Raw genomic sequence first — 14,647 nt, 5'->3', positions numbered from 1 at the left:
CAGCATATACTGGAATGATGAGTGCTGGGGAGATATGAGTGGAGCATCGAAACCATCTAATACAGTCGGGGCAGGAGACATTAATTATTGGCTTGAAAGTCCAAATGGATAACCTTAAATTTCCGGGTTTATGGTTTTACTTTGAGGTATTTAAGCATGATGTATGAGTAAAAATTTCCTCTGTTAAATCAAGTTTAAGGTCCTAACTCCCTAATCTTCTGGAAAACTGTGGTATCTTTTAACAGATTTTTGAAAAGTAACATGATTAAGATTACAAATTGACCATTCATTCATTCATTCATTCAACAAACATTTATTGAACACCTAAAGTATGTCATGGGTTAAACTAGGCACCAGTGTTACTGTTACTAAAATCATTATAGTGCCACCTAGAATTCAATGTATTGTGACACTCAAATAAGAAAAGCCATAGTTACCGTAAAAGATATTACAGAGTGCTATAGGAAGACACGGTAAGACCTTAATTCATGCTGTGGATGTAGTATATGGGCGATATCAGTAGGGCTTCCTGTAGAAGGCAACTGAAATGGATATGTAACATGAAGGAAGGGTGAAGTTTTGAGGAATTTTTAAAAAAAAAAAAAAAAGAGAGAAATGCTCACTGGAGTGTAGGAAAAGAAGACAATGGAGAGGGTGGTAGAAGCCAGATCATGCATGGTCCATGTATGTATCGTAAGTGCTATGGTCTAGTCTTTGTGTTCCCCTCCAAATTCATACGTTGAAATCTTAATTTCCGTAGCTGATAATATTAGTAGGTGGGGCCTTTGGGAAATCATTATGGTATTAGTGCTCTTATAAAAGAGACCCCACAGAGCTCCCTAAGCTCTTCTGCCATGTGAGGATACAATGAGAAGTCTGTGATTCAGAAGAGGGCCCTCATCTGACCATACTGGCACCCTATTCTTGAACTTGCAGCCTCCGGAACCGTGAGAAAAAAAATTCCTGTTGTTTATGAGCCACCCAACCTGCAGTATAACCTTACAGCAACCCGAAAGGACAAAGAGAGTTTGGATGTGAGATTTTACTCCAAGAAAGATGGGAATCCGTTGAAGGATTTTACCTGGTAACTTAGAAGAGAGAAAAGTTTCATAACACAATCAGGTATTTTTATAAGAAAAATTTGTTTCTTTTTCAGAAAGATCACTCTGGAAATACTGTGACTAGATTTTTGGAGAAGTGTGATGGCAGGCCCGGATATAGAAAGATGAGTTAGTAGTCCATTAATATAAGTCAAACAAGAAAGTGGATATAAAAAGTGTGAATTTGTGGCTGAGAGTTCTTTTCTTTTACTACTTGAAAAATGTTATGTCAATGCTTCTGACTCCATAGTTTTAGACAAGAAATATGCTGTCATTGGAATTCGTTTCTCAATAAGTGATGCATTGTTTCTGCCTGTCCACTTTTGAGATTTCTTTTGTCTCTACTTTTCAGAACTTTAATTATGACGTGTCTTGACAAGGATACCTTTGTGTTTGTCCTCTTTGGGTTTGCTCAGATTCTTGAATTTGTGCTTATGTCTTCTAAAAAATTGGCAACTTTTCAGTCATTATTTCTTTGAATACTTTGTCAGTCCTACTTGCTCTTTTTTTTCATTCTGGAACTTTGATGATATGAATGTTAGTGCTTGTGTTACTGTTCACAGGTTCTTGAGATCCTGTTCTTTCTCCCATCTCTAGCCCTCAGCCTATTTTTCTCTGTACATTTGGTACATTGTATTGATCTCTTCTAAGTTCATGATTCTACGCTTTGTAATCTCCACTCTACTCTTGAGCAAAGATTTTTGATTGTTGTATTTTTCAGTTCTACTGTTCTAATTTTTTTTATTCTTATAACTTCTAGTTCTTTGTTTACATTTTCTATTTTTCCCATTTCCGTCAAGGAACACATAATTGCTAATTGAAGCATTTATGTGACAGCTTATTTAAAATCCCTGTCTGATAATTTCAATAGATGTTTTATCTCAGTGCTGGTGTAGGTTTATTGTCTTTTCTCATTTATTCTGTGATTTCCTGGTTCTTGGTGCCATGAGTATTTTTCAATTGGATTCTAAACATTGTGAGTTATTATATGACTCTGTATCCCATTTAATTTTATTATTACTTTTTAGAAGGAAGTCATCCTATTGGAGGTGTAGTATGAGGACTGGGGGGTTACGTACAGCTTTCCATTGGGCCCTACTGTCAATACCCCAGCAAAAGTGGGCACTTACATTGTCTCACTGCAGACAGATCAAGTAGAAGTTCAGCTATCCTATTGGCCCTTCTGACACCTTCCCCCCAAAAGTGGGAACATTAATATCATTGTGTTGCCTTTTAGTAGGAGTGCAAGTTCATCTCTCCAGTAGATTTCTTGACACCAGGGGAGGGAAGAAGTGAAGTGATTGCTGTCCTTCCTCCCACTTCATTCCTTCTTGTTGATGCCGGGTATGGGTGGAGGGTCAGCTACCTGCTGGCCCCACTGACACCAGGGTAAGAGGAAGAGAACTGCCAACTAGCCCTGCTTGTGCCATCTCATTCTGTCTTACTGCCTCAGGACGGTTATGGGGATTCAGCACCCCATTGGGTCTCACTGACACCATGTGTTGGGGGTTAGTGGGGTGCCTACTCCCTCCAACCTGTAACATCCTCTTCTTATTGATGTCAGGGAGAGACAGAGGCTGGGTCCCACCACTGGACCCCACGACTGTGTGAGGGCAGCCCAGTGTTAACTAACCTGCCAGGCACCACCTTTGAAAGTCTCTTTGCTAATGCAAAGGGGTGGAGGCTCAGCTCACCACTGCACCACACTGAAACAGCCCTGGTGGCGAATCAGAGCGCTGCCTCTTCTGGGGGGCAGGAGTTGGGTGGTGTGGAAGATCAAATCCTAGCTTGGCCCAACTGAAACCACAGGACATAGGGGATGGGTGCAATATTCCACTGGCACTTGGCTCGAGTAGTGTGTCTATTATTGCCCAAATGGTTTTCTGTCTTTGGCAACCCCTTTCCTCATACCTTGGCTAGGGGGAACGGGGGTTTTGTGTTTTCTTTTTTGAAGCTTTTTTGTCTGTTGTTCTGTTGGTGGTTATTGATTGGGGGTTCCTGTAATACCCTCTCCAGGATGTATGGGAAGCAACAGGAAACACAGGGGACTCATCACCATGTTATTCCTCAAGCCCCAAAGTCCCTAGTTAAGTCTGCCTTCTCATTTCCACCTTTCAGTGTCTTCCTATGTTTGTTTGTTGTTATGTTCAGGGTTTTAGTTTTAAGTGGAAGAACCTGGGAGAAATGGGCTACTTCATCTTCTTGGAAGCAGAGGTCTGGAGGCCTATGGATGTTACAAATTACTGCTGACTGTAAATTAAAATTTGATGATATACACCTTGCCCTTTAAGAATTATTCTGCTAGATGATGTGGCTTCCCAAAGTAGCTACAACTTGATTTTCATACTTCTAAAAGTCAAGTGTTTTGCCGGAGTTGAAATTTAAAGATAAGCAAGAGATGAGGCTAAGATGATCTATGTGGTAACAGATTAAAGTTGGAAACATCAATATACATTCATGTTTAGCTTAATATTGCTTCATATTACCTTAATACACATGGTTATGTAGAGAGATACTTATAGATATGTGCATATACATGGGTAATGTACACACATGTTATCTCTTTGCTCTGTCAGCTGAGAAGATCTAGAAGCAATGACATCCGGGCAGCAACTAGCACACCCCACACCCAGATCCTGCCGTCTAATACTGTTCTCCACTAAAAAGACCTAGTTATCCTTGAAGAAATAGCTGATTCTAGGACTGGGGCAGTAAATATACAAGATTTATATACAAGACCATCTTATAATGTCAGAAAGTTAGGAAGTTCCAAGAAAATATATAGGATGGGGATACCTCAGAGTGGCACACGAGCCACTGAACTGAAAAGAGTTCACAAGGGTCAGGACTAGAGCAATTTGAGGAACAAAGTAACTAACGTAGAATTAGATTATAACCCAAAGTATAAAATAAAAATCCATGAGTTCTTCTGATATAAATAAATAATTGGATACATAAATAAATGCGGGAGAATAGATAAATCTCCAGTGCAAAAGAATTCCAAACAGTTTATGTAGTACTCCATCTTAAGCATAACTCTCTATTCCTTAGTAGTGGGCTGAGCAAATTGACTTCCTTCCAAAAAGTACAATATGGAAAAGGGAAAACAGTAATTTTACATTGGAGAAACCTGAAAAACACTACCTCAGCCTGGTGATCAAGGTCGACCTCAGCATTCATAATGCATATTGATACTTTGTACACTTGATGTGATCTGACAAAATAACCCTTCTACTCTTGTGGTCTTCCTCCCCAAAACACATAATCCCAATATTATCATGAAAAATGCATCAAACAAATTCTAGTAGTGGGCATCCTACACAAACCTAACTACTCAAAATTGCCAAGGTCATGCAAGGAAAATCTGAGGAGCTATCAAACCCAAGAGGAGCCTAAGGAAACATGGCAACTAAATGTAATGTGATGTTTTGGATGAAATCCTGGAATAGAAAAAGGACATTAGGTAAAAACTAAGGAACTGGACTAATGTACGGACTATAGTAAACAATGATGTATCAATATTTGTTCATTGATTGTAACAATGTAGCATACTAATATAAGTTGATCATCACAGAGGGAAATGGGTATAGTGTATATGGAAACACTTTATACTATCTTCTCAATTTTTCTGTAAAATTAAAACACTTCTAAAAAATAAAGTCTATAAAAACGTTGTTTTCTTGTTTTATGATTATGTGCCTCTATTTCCTAATAAATATGTAAATTTGCTTTGCCTTCCTTGATACTGATATTAAAGAAAATGCTAAGTAACTCTGAAGAATTTGTAACTCCAATTTAACAAGCAATAATTCTTGGTGTTAACTTTTTAGGAGAACTCACTGAATAAATCAAAGCAAATTGTCTTTAAAGGCTGAATTGCTTTTCAGTGTTTAATCTTTTATATGATTAATGCATACCACAAGCATGGTTCTGTTTCAAAGGGCAGAAAACATTGGTTGTAGGCAATGTCTAAAATACAGTGAAATATTAATGTATGATGCTGTAACAACTTTAATGTATTTTATGTTTTCAAAATGATGAATTGTTATTTCAGTCAATAAAGTATTCACTTTTATACATTTCCTACCCACCTTTTCCCAGAACACCCACAAGGAAATGATACTATCATCTGATATTAGGTTCATCAATTTAAATTGGAGTTTTTGGTAGCTGTGGTTGCCAAGGGTACTGGAATGTGCGATACTTTTCAAATCCTCTCCATGGCAAAATCTGATCTTCACAAGGTAAATCACAGTAGGTGCCTAAAGCCAAATGACATAGAGCTTTGTAGCTAGATTACCAAGCATTTTACTTAGAGGCACAATAGAATGTAGAAAAGGCTATTTCTCCTTCTGTCTTTTTCTGCTCAAAGGTCACTCACCATCTCAGAAGTTTTCCATAAATTTAGACTATATAATGTCACTTAATGTGAATGTAGCTCAACATTCTGTTTTAGTACAGCTAATCTCACATTATCTTATTGGTCCTAAATATGTAAATCATCAGCAAATTTTTGTACTTAACTTTTTTTTTTTTGATGTGGACCACTTTTTAAAGTCTTTATTGAATTTGTTACAATACTGCTTCTGTTTTATGTTTTGGTTTTTTGGCTGCGAGGCATGTGGGACCATAGCTCCCCAACTAGGGATTGAACCCACACCCCCTGCATTGGAAGGCGAAGTCTTAACCACTTCGCCAGGGACCGCCAGGGAAGTCCCTGTACTTAACTTTTCAAAATAATTAAAATAAGCTATTCAACACATTTTTCCTTAAAAAAAAAAGAAAGCAATTCCTCTTAGCCTGGCCCTGAGCACATACATGACTTTGCCATTTTTTCCATGGATTATTTTCTTATCTGTTGTACTGTGTCACATTTGTTCTACCTTCTCAAAAAGAAGCATTTAAAAATTCATCTACGTGTTCATGCATTCACACATTTATTAAATAAATCTACTGAACACCTACATACGGCACAAAAAAAGAGGCAGAAAACTAATCTGGGTTGCACAGAAAATAATGAACTCAGTTAAAATTTTTGGTGAAAACAGGTGTTACTCAATCTACTGGAAATTACATTTCATTATGGGGACTCACACACTCAAGGAAAACCAAGACCTAAATAATAATAAGGTAATAAAATTACTAGCCATTTACTGAGTGCCTGCTTTTACCTGACTCTGAAACTCTAAAATCATTACGGATGTTTTGAGGATTGTCTGATATAATTGTAATTCCTATTTTACAGATGAAAATAACAAGGTTCAGAGACATTAGGTTACTTGCCTAAAGTGAAGTGGCCCAGAAACTACAGAACTGGAAATTGAACCTTAGATTTCATAATGCCAAAATCTGTGCTTTTAATCACAACGTGTGTGTGTGTGTGTGTGTGTGTGTGTGTGTGTGTGTGAGAGAGTGAGAGGGAGAGAGACAGAGAGTGAGAGAGAGAGAGAGAAAAAGAGAGAATGTGTTTAATAAAGAACTTCTGAGAAATGGCAAGAAAACTGCCAGGTATCCATAAAACAATAATTTAGGAGCTTCTTACTATACTAGTAATTGTTAATCATATGGCTGAACTAAGGATCTCTCACTTTTGAACTAAGGAATCAAAAGCTTCCAGAAGTTGAGTCTAAATTTTACACTTACATAAGATACTTCATACAGAATGCTAAAGTATACTAACTAAAGAGCTCTGAAAATACTGGAAGCATTCATACTAGTATGATTTCATAATGTGGATAATAGAGGATTTAAGAAATTGGCAGATGCAACTGCAGACTCATTTGTTATCATTTCTGTGAAGGGCAAGATAAATCAATACAATGAGAAAAATGAAAAAAGAATGGCTAGCAATTTTAGGTAGTTTGCTTCATCTCCATACTAGGAAAGACTAGGTAAAAAAAAAAATTCTCGAAAATTTTTTTTGAAAGCACCTACAAGTGTATACGGTCTTTTTATACCAAATAACTTGTAATTATTAACTGTCAAATAAGTCTAATCTTATCTGATGATAAAATTGTTGACTTTATTTGAAACTATGAAACGAAAAATGAGGTAATAATCAGAAATTCTTAAGAAAAGGAGTAGAAAAAACAAAATTATAAGAGTTATGTTAAAAAATATTTTGAAACAAACATTACATCCCCATTACTGGTACAGAGCTTTTAAAACCTTATTTTGGTTTTAAGTTTTAATAAATATTGATATGTTTACATTTTACTGATATGTAAAATGTAACATATCAATTACTGATATGTTTACATAATTACTGTCACAATTTTAGGTCAGCTTTCTTCATTCATTCTTTATTAAGCATTATTTTATTTTGCTCCATCATCTTGTAAGTATAATATAGTAACTGTGTCATTTTCTACTAAGTGGATATAATTTCCTAAACGGTTTTCCTATTGTTAACAATTAAAGGTGTTTCCAATGTTTTGTTATTAAAAATGACATGACAATGAGCATATTTATATAATAATTTTCTGGATTATAAATTATTTATCGGCATAAGCTTCCAGAATTAGAATTAATGTGTAAAAAGCTATTAACCTTTTTATCTTGCGAGACATTGCCAAATTACTTGTCAAAAGATGGAACCAAAATATATTGCAAAAATCTTTGCCAACAGAAAACATTATATACAATTTTTGATTTTGCTAAATTAATAAGTTGGAAACCTATGTTCCATTTCTTTGAATTCTTTGATAACAGGGTGCTGCTGGAGGCTGCGAGGGCAGCCATGTCCATGAAGGCTCCCCAGAGTTGGAGAGGGGAAGTGGAAAAAGGTAAAAAAAATACTAATTGTATTTTCCCTCGATTGTTATCTCTCATCCTTTCTGCCTCTGTGTAACTTATATCCAGGTAGCTGGAGAAAAATCATGTGGCAGGGAAAATTGGTATTCCAATAAATTAATAATCACCAACTTCAAATGGATTTTCAAGACTGGAAATATTGCTCTGACTTACAGTAAGTTCTTTCTAATTCTCCTTAAGGAGTATTTTCTTAGAAGCTTTACCTACCCCCCTCAAATTTTCCTCCATCCTCTCTACTTCCTTCACTCTGATCTGGTGAGGCGCTTCATAACTCATTAGGAACACAGAAGTCAGTAAATAGTCCACTGCCAAATCCGTTAATTCATTAGCATTTGCATTGATCTTTGTATTCCCTTTCACTACAGGAGTTAAAGTTAAAAGGCCATGTGCACTACAGATAGCATTTCATTTTCTCTCATCTTCTCAAGTACTTCACAGCACTGCATTTTCTACAACCCATCTACTCCTTATGAATGATTCTTGCCAAAATTCAACCTCATTCTAGACTACTAACTCCAACTTAAAATGTTAAAAACCATACGTGTAGCATGAAAGCCTCCCTCCTCCTCTAATCCCTGCATATCTTCTTTAGCCAATTCATGTCTGAACTTTTCAAAATTGTTATCATCATATATTGTTTCCATTTCCTCACGTCCCATTTACTCTATAATTTACATCCATCTGACTTCTCTCACCGTAATCTCTCTGCCCACTGTCCTGAAATTTTACTTATGAAGGTCACCAGCGATCTCCATGTCAGTATAGCCAATGAATAGTTTTTGTCCTATTTCTAGGCTCTTTCCTTCTTTAAAAAAGAAAAAGAAAAACAAAAACCATTTTTTTTCCTCTATGCTTTCACACTCTCATCATCTTCTGTCCTGCTATATTTTACTGGCTTTCTGTGTTTAATCTGATTTCTAATATTCTATGAGTTTCCTTTATCTTCAGTGGAATAAATGACTATATGAAGGATTATTCTCAACAGTTAGTTCTCATAATAACAGTACTAGTAGCAGCAGTCAATACTTCGATAATGCTTATCATGTGCCAGACACTATTCTAAGACACTGTTTAAATACATATATATAGACACACACACACACACACACACACACATGAGGTTTTCCTCCTCATAGGCGTATGAAATAAGCCTATTATTATACCCATGTTACAAATGAGAAAACTGAGGCAATGAGAGGCCAAGGTCACATGATCAGAACTTGGTGAAGCCCCACCTGGGTTGATGATGGAAACTTTAGAGTAGACAAGTTAAATAATGTCTCACAGATTGGCTTACGAGTGAGCAACATTTAATTAATGACTTGTAAAAGTATCAGAAAAAAAAGGGAACATTTTAGTTAACAGATTATTGGCAAAGATATACAAATAATTAGAATGCCAATTTCCCTGGGTATTCCCTGTGTACTTCAGGGGTAAAAATAGTATTCGTAAAGTGATTTCAAAATGTGCAAATATTACCTGTGGGATATAACCTACGGGTGAAGAGCACTAACTCTAAAATTAATTTGCCTGGATCTTTTTTCCCCAGCTCCACCACTTATTAGTGGTGGGAGTTCAGGAGTGGTACTTCTTTGTGTTCCATGTCCTCTTTGAAAATCAAGGGCTTAATAACCTCACCCATTTTACAGGGCTGTGGCGTGGAGTTAATACATGTAGAGTGGTTAGGAATCCACGCCACTCTTAAGTCTTTGAAAATCAATCTTACTATTGTTGTTACTACTATTATTAATTTGTTAGCTGTCCTTGAAAAAGTTTGTCAGCAGTACTCACTTGCTTTTCTTTTTGTTTTATATTCTCTACATCCCACTTAGGCGTTCTACCAAACCTTAAGAGGCTCTTTTCAGATATTTTACACCTCTTTACTTGTTTGTCACAGCAAAAGTAAAAGGAGTGTGGCTCCCCTTGATCAAACAAACCAGAACTTTGGTTTTCTCCCATTCATACACATTGGTGAACAGATGTGAAAAAACGACTCCATGGGGCTTTCAGTCTGGAGCCAAACATCCAGGCTCTGTGTAACTCGACACTATTATGCACACATGTTGGTCCCTTAGGACCCAAAAGAATCTCAACTAAGCCCATCATTATTTCAAGAATATGACGAATACTTTTTGTGAAGTAGTTGAATGTAACAGAAATACAAGAAAAGGCAGGGGTGTTTCGTATCACAACTTTTTGAGAAATGCTCAGAGCTCTAAGATGTAGCTGACAATTCCCCCCATCATCTAATGCTTTCAAAGTGACCATAAATTTCACCATAAAGACATTTTCTCCGCAATGGCAATAACGCGGTGACTATACTGCTCAATTCCTCACAGTGTCAGCATTAAATACATTAAAAGGGTAAGTTAAAATATCTGTCTGATTGCTTCTGACATAACCCCGAGACCTCTTTTATTTCTGTACTCTATCAATTATAAATGTGGAACATTAAGACAAATTGTTTCTAAACACTAACAAGGAATGTAGCAACAAGTGGCAGACAATCAAGGGGAATTTTGCCATAGCATGGTGCTTATTTTGTTACAAGCAGGAGTGCAAACACAAAGGATGTAATTTAGAGGAAACTCTGTCCTGTCTATTCTCTAGGAACTAGAACAAGGAGACTGAGAGAAGATGATTCTGGGTAAATCAAACCGTTTTCTCCTAATTGCAGCTAATAGGGAGCAAACTCCCATGGAAGGCTGTGATCTGCTTGAAGAAAGCTACGAGGTTGCCCTGGTTAGGGTCTTTCATATACAGTTATTCAAGCTCAGACTTGATCATCTGTCAGGGATGCTACAGTAGGGGAGTTTTGCTGTAGCTCTGAGACTCAGCAAGATCACTTCCAACTCTAAAACCTACAATTTTAATTTAATCACCAACAACAGCCATTATTAAGAGCAACCTTAAAAAACTCCAAATCTGTTCATCTACTCACATATTCTTTACACAGTCAACAGACCTCGAGTGATTACTACATGCCAGACACAGTTCTAAGACACAGAATAAGGGATAAGAAAGGTAACAACCTCTGTCACTGTGGGGCTTGAGTTCTTTGGGAAGAAGCTCATCTAAATACAAAGAGACACCAAAGATAATATTTGTTTTTATGATTATTCTGTGAAAGAAGTAAGGTAATCTGATAAACTGGGACTAAGTTAGGCCAGTAGGACAATCAAGGAAAAAATATCTTTAAGAGATGAGTGCCAAAGAATAGAAAGGAATCATTTATGGACAATTTTTCTGGAAATAATATTTCCAAAACATGGGAAAAACAAATACAAAGGCCCTGAGGCAAGGTGAAGCTTAACTACAATCAAGGAACAAAAAGAAGCTAAAAGGTTAGCTTCTTGCACCCTCTTGCACTGCTGGTGGGAATGTAAATTGATACAGCCACTATGGAGAACAGTATGGAGGTTCCTTAAAAAAACCAAAAATAGAATTACCATATGATCCAGCAATCCCACTACTGGGCATATACCCAGAGAAAACCATAATTCAAAAGGACACACGCACTCCAATGTTCACTGCAGCACTATTTACAATAGCCAGGTCATGGAAGCAACCTAAATGCCCATCGACAGAGGAATAGAAAAAGAAGTGGTGGTACGTATACACAATGGAATATTACTCAGCCATAAAAAGGAACAAAATTGAGTCATTTGTTGAGACGTGGATGGATCTAGAGACTGTCATACAGAGTGAAGTAAGTCAGAAAGAGAAAAACAAATATCGTACGTTAACACATGTATGTGGAACTTAGAAAAATGGTACAGATGAACCGGTTTGCAGGGCAGAAGTTGAGACACAGATGTAGAGAACAAACGTATGGACACCAAGTGGGGAAAGCCACGGGGGTGGGGTGGGGTGGGGATGGTGGTGTGCCGAACTGGGCAAGTCGGATTGACACGTATACACTGATGTGTATAAAACTGATGACTAATAAGAACGTGCTGTATAAAAAAATTAATTAAATTAAATTCAAAAATCAAAAAAAAAAGAATACTGTCTACTGTCCTCCGCGGCCCCTGAAACACTCACTCTAAATATCCAGGAGGTGCTTGCAGAATGAATGAATCAATGAACAAACAAGCTCACTCATTTCAAACGTGCGGTCACATGAGTAATCTGACCTTCTAAAAAGTTAAGCTTCTGAAAGGAGCCCATTTTCTTAACGTATTCAGCATCGAGTCATCACAAAATATGAACTCTTATAAAGTACTGCCCCCTCACTTCCCATGAGAAAGCAAAATTCTTCAGCACGGAAATAGGAGGGTAGCAGACATTACCCACAAAGCTTTGGGAAGGCTGCGGTTCGCTGAGCACTTCACTAGGGCCCCTGACCGCCTGCCTGGTAGTAGGACAGACACACCAGGAACGGCTGCTGACCGGAAGAAAGAGCGCCCGGCCAGGCAGGCAGCACACCCCGCACCCTGCCAAGCGAGGTCTGGCCAGCAAGGGAAAGACGCTCTCTCCACTTCAGCACTGCCCACCACTGGAAAGTCAGGTCCTGCCAGGGCCTGGACACACGAGGCCTTCCTTACAAGGGTTACAAATCTGTGGCCTTGCTCTGCCTCGAATAAAAGACAGAGACGGGGACAACGTGACCATCTCCAGATGAACTTTCAACTTCGTTTCAAGTGCCTGGGTGCTGGGTCACAATGCATTTCTAAACTCTTCCAATACTCAAAAATACCAATTTCTAAGATGCAGAACGGTTGCTAAACATACACTTAGCACAGATCCCAGTCCCACTCCTGAGTATTTTCTCAAGTGAGGTACAAACCCAAGTTCACATGGAAACCTGCCCTGGGATGTTTACAGCAGCTTTATTCCTGATCCCCTCAAAACTGGAAACATCCCACAAGTTCTGCCACCCTCAGGCAAATGGACAAACGGAACATGGAATACAACACAGCCAGAAAAAGGAGTGGCTTCTCATACCCGCAATAACGGGGATGACGGACTTCCCTGGTGGTCCAGTGGCTAAGACTCCGCGCTCCCAAAGCGGGGGGCCCGGGGTCCATCCCTGCTCAGGGAACTAGATCCCGCACACTTCAACGAAAACATACTTCAGGTGCCAATGAAGATCTCATGTGCCGCAACTAAGACCCGGCACAGCCAAGTAAATAACTAGCTAAATCAATGTTTAAAACAACAACAACAAAAAACAAACCCGGGATGAATCTCGCATAGGTTTTGCTGAGCCAAAGCAGCCAGAATCAAAAAGCTACATGCTGTTGTTCCGTTTATCTGGCTTTCTGGAAAAGCCAGAACCTTAGGGACAGACAGATTAGCGGCCAAGAAGCTAGAGGCGCGCTGGCGCCAAAGGGCAGCAAATGGGATGACAGGACTGCTCTGTCGCCTGACGGCAATCATCTGTCAAAACTCCTACAACTGTGCACTACAAGTGAACTATGCTTCACGGCTACTAAGGATAAACAAATGATTACATTTTGAAAAATGCGCCGGCCGGCCAACCCGTGCATGACAAGTTCAGTAAGAGGGGCGGGGAGGCGAGGCAAGTGGATCAGCTGGACTTCTGAAGGTTCTCCCCACTTTCAGTTTCCCTCCCCTGGGATGTCTCCCCGCCCTGCCTACTGCTCAGGCCGCCCACCGGGGCCACCCGGAGTTACCCAACCGGAAAAGCCAGAGCCCAGGCTCAGCCGCGCCTCCGGGCACAGGAAGGGCAAAAAATAGAAAGCGCCAGTGCGCGGTGGCTGGCTGGAAACCCTCGGACCTCAGATAACTGCGGAGAACCGGGGCCCGGAGTCAACATCGGCTCCCAGGCGGTCCCAGCGTCCCGACCCCGACCCCGGCCGCGATACACTTTCCACAAACTGACACACACGGAGCCCGCGCGAGGGCCGGGTCGCCTGGAGGACGGTCCCCCGCAAGCCGAGCGCACGAAAGGGCGCTCCAAAGGCGCCGGCCCAAGGCGCCCGCTGCGCTTTCCCTCCGGAAGGTGGGCTGCGGGGCCCAAGCGTAAACTCTGAGACAAGGAACACGCGCACCACGCCGCCACGAGGGACGAGAGGCCGAGCGCCCACCTAGCCGGACACCCTGCATTTCTGGAATCACCGGACGCCTGCGTAAATTTCCGTCTGGCCTGTCATTTTCCAAAGGCCACTCAAGATCAAGGGACAGAACGCCTCCTCTCCAAGTGTCCTGCCAGCCCACCCACTCAAGATCAGAGGGACAAAATGCCTAACTAAAACAAAACAAAACAGAAACACAAAAAAACTGGAGTGCGGGAAGAAAGGGTGCCCTGAAAAAAAAAAAAAAAACTAAGCACGTTGACAGCACTAAGAATAAACTACCAGGAAAAAGAAAACCTGCATGTCACGTCCTAAAGTACAGAAGGGCAAGCCCGCCGGCAGTCCAGGCCCGGGGGGACCGGGGTCCCCAGTCCTGTAAGAATAAACTACCAGGAAAAAGAAACCCTACATGTCAGATCCTAAAGTACAGAAGGGCAAGCCCGCCGGCAGTCCAGGCCCGGGGGGACCGGGCTCCCCAGTCCTGCAGAGCCAACCGCAGACCGGCTCGGAAGCGCGGGGTCCCCGCGGCCGAGTCTGCGCCCCCGGCCGGCGCCGGCTCCCCTCTGCCCACTCTGCGCGCGGGGGCTGGAAACTGCCGCGGAGAACCAAGGCGGGGCGGGAAGGGGGGCTCCAAAGAGGGTCTGGGAACTCGAGTCGCTCCGTTTCTCGGTGGGCTCAGCGCGCGCCGTGGGG

The 14,647-nt window shown here is 40.3% G+C and overlaps 1 protein-coding gene across 7 annotated transcripts in view; it reads right to left on the bottom strand.

The window, feature by feature from the left end:
• LOC112414601 (centrosomal protein of 78 kDa-like) overlaps positions 1 to 14,647 on the bottom strand; it is a 62,016-nt gene that overhangs the window by 46,677 nt on the left and 692 nt on the right. The window lies entirely within an intron of this gene.

Source organism: Neophocaena asiaeorientalis, unplaced genomic scaffold (assembly GCF_003031525.2).
Source record: "Neophocaena asiaeorientalis asiaeorientalis breed wild unplaced genomic scaffold, Neophocaena_asiaeorientalis_V1.1 scaffold929, whole genome shotgun sequence".
Lineage (NCBI taxonomy): Eukaryota > Metazoa > Chordata > Mammalia > Artiodactyla > Phocoenidae > Neophocaena > Neophocaena asiaeorientalis.
This window is presented reverse-complemented; position numbering and strand designations above follow the sequence as displayed.